This window comes from Etheostoma spectabile, chromosome 15, assembly GCF_008692095.1.
Source record: "Etheostoma spectabile isolate EspeVRDwgs_2016 chromosome 15, UIUC_Espe_1.0, whole genome shotgun sequence".
In the NCBI taxonomy this organism is placed as follows: domain Eukaryota; kingdom Metazoa; phylum Chordata; class Actinopteri; order Perciformes; family Percidae; genus Etheostoma; species Etheostoma spectabile.
The window spans coordinates 26,792,546-26,795,918 of NC_045747.1; positions in this window are offsets into that span (position 1 = coordinate 26,792,546).

Sequence of the window (3,373 nt, forward strand, 5' to 3'; positions counted from 1 at the left end):
CTCTGGGCTAGCTAACCCACAAATTCATCAGTAACGTTAAAGCCCATGTTGCAGGTTTAATTTTCCAACAAATTCGCACTTATTGATTGTTGGCAGGGCTGCCAACTCTCACGCATTGGCCGTGAGACACACGCATTTGACTGGTTTCACACGCGCACACGCCACACCCCCGATTTCTCACGCTGAAGTGTCAGCCCGGTCGGTCAAATTTCTGAAAGATGAGTTTATCTATGTTTATTACCTGATGAGCCACTTGTGATAGACTAGTTGTGCTTTCAGAGACTGTGAGGGGTTCAAGAGCGCTCCCTGTCTGTGGAATTTTCAAATTGTCGCAAAATGAGAACCTTTTTTTCACGAGCCATCCCAGGTGCATTTCCCCGGCTTCAGGTGTGAGCTCTGAGTCTCACAGACCCGTCCGTCGCTTCGTGTCCTCTCTCTCTGTAAAGATGGAGGTGAGCAGCGCGGCTGGTAGCGTAGCAACTTCAGTTCATCTTAGTGGACGCGCTCTGGGGGGGGGACAGTGACGCGTTGCATCCATGCACCTCTGATAATGAGCAGCGTACGGACACCTCTAAACTCTGTCAGAGACCAGAGACCCAAATGGGCCTCGGTGTCTGTCAGACGGTCTGAATGAGATCCACCAAATCAGCAGAGCAATGACATGCACAGCAGACTATATTACACTATATACTATATATACTATATGTACTATACAACTCTCCAAATCTCGGACAACAGAGATGGGAGGAGTTATATTTTTATTGTACACAAAGTTGTAAACATGAGCAGAAATATATTTCTATATATATATATATATACTATACTATTTATACTACACTATATATATAAATACTTTATATGCTATACTATAAGTATGATACTGCAACGTTGGGCCACTATTGTGCATCTCTAACCTCTGTGCTTCTCTAAATGTAACTGTAAATAATTAATTTGATGTTTTTTTAAATGAACAAATAGTCTTTATTTTCACAAAAAAGTAAAAACATTAAATGGGGCACAGAGGATGAGGGCCAAACATTACTGGCACAAAGGTTAAAGTAATAGAACTTATGTAACTCAGTGGTTCTCATTCTTTAGAATTTCAGTGGTCTTAGTTGATCCCTCAACATTAATTTAACTTTGGGTTCCTGGTCCCTACACCAGGGACCCCTGGACCTGTTCCCCACAGACCCAAATCTTCTCAGCTGTTGCTGACATATGCTACTGTCTCTTCATGTGGTTCATTATGTGTGGCACATTGTCTGGGTCAGTTCTTATATCATAAGAATTTCAAATGTCTATAATGTAAATGCTGAATGCCCTAAAACTTGTTGATACTACAACAATGCAAAGGCTCTTAACCCTACAGTTTTGCACTTATCATGCAAGACTTGATTTCTCCATTTTTTTGTGCAAAAAAACTCTCCAGAAAGTGCCATTTAATGGTTTATTTTTCAAATTTTTTTCCTGGGGGGGCATACCCCCGGACCCCCCTAGGGAGAGCAACCATCCCCCCCACATATAAAAAATCCCAATTTAAACCCTGAAGTATAATGATGCTGAAAGAGCCAAAGAAATTGCTTTATACGCAGCAAAATATGGGTTGGCCCCCCAAATCTCACTCCAAGGTTTTTGGAAAAGTTGGCAGCCCTGTGTTGGTAATAAACATTCAAACAGTTATCCACTGTATATGATATTGAAAAGTATCACAAAACATAAATACACAAAAAGTAGGTCATTTTAGTGGTTTGCTTTTCTCCCCCACATGCATTGCATGACGTCACGCAAGGGAGACGATAGCCACCAGCTTAGAGAGACCATTGAGAGTTACGAGAGTAGAAGACACAGTGAAAGAAAGAGTTTTCAGCAACGATATGATAATACATACATATACATAGAAGCCTATATATATAATATTAGCTAGACATATAGACAGTATTGATAGATCTATTTAGAGAGAGAGAGAGAGATAGACAGCTATAGCTAGCATACCGGTATAGCTAGCGAGCTAGCTAGCTGTAGGTTAGCTAGCTCGGTAGGAAGTCGGTACAATTTGTCCGTGTTAGGCGGGCAGATTTTCAAAGACGGATGTAACCAAGAACTCAAAGATCTGAAGGTGAAACACGGCTTAGACGGGGATGTTGTTTGGCTTTTACAAGTTTATAGCTAGCTAACGCTACGCCGCCGGATGTTAGCACACAGCGTTAGCCTAGCCTGCTAGGTAAATATTACGACTGCCTTTGTGTTGCCTATGTATGCGTCCAGTTGTCACATCATACATGTGGCATTAGTGCGCCTTTTGTACCATAATTGTATTGAATGGAATAGTAGCATCGCTCCTGAGATGGGTGTTTTTTTGTTACGTTCCACACAAAGCTAACTGGCTATAGTTAGCCTGTACGGATGCTAGCGGATAAAGCTAATCGCGTAGCTAGCCAGCAACTACGGCATTAGAGTTTCGGTAAGCTAACCACGACGGCGTTGTCGCCCACAATCGACCTGCAGTGGTCTTTGAAACACACACGCATATCGTTTTCTTTCCCCGAGATCCTGGACTATTATTTACATTTATGACGTTAAAGATAATGAAGAGTAGCCTGAGTGTGCGCGGCATGAGCTATCCGACCGTTGCTCCTTGCCTACAGCACCCGCTCTCCCCGCAGTTTCGCCGCCACACATACAAACACCGGCCAAACCGCACACGTTTTCACCGGAGGAAGAGGTAAACACTTAGAAATAACACTCGGGGATGCCTTCTATTCCTATATCTAGATAAATGTACCAGTACTTATCCGAACTAACGACATGATCCCTGTCACTAGATTGAGAGAAAACGTTGACGTTCACTCGCTGCTATTCACTGACAGTAAAAAGTAAAGTCATCGTATGCACTGGTGCGTTGCTAAATAAAGGAGATAAATGAAGGAGATAAATGAAGGAGATAAATGAAGGAGACTTCCCCACAATCTTGACAATTCCTCATTTGCCCTCTCACGTCTGTCAGGTTCTTAACTATTTTGCTGCTGGCCTTTCCTCCTCTTCCTCATCCCAGTCAGTCTCCGTGGTTCTAGTGCCAGGCTGAGAATTTGCTCCCTCGAGTGACGTCATCGCCGAATTGACTCCATAAACCCGCGAATACTAAAAATGACCAAAACTAACTTTTAAAACTATTTGGAGACATTTTTAAAAATGATATACATATCTTGAGTGCTTTTTGTACCCAATAATCAACAGTGGTGTTTAACTTGCAACATGGGCTTTAACTGTATAGATAGACAACTAATCTAATGGCAATTTAGCTAGCTAGCACATCCCTGTCCTCTGCCTCAGTCTTCCGGCGCCGCAAGGCTTCAGTCGGGATGAGAGCTGACAA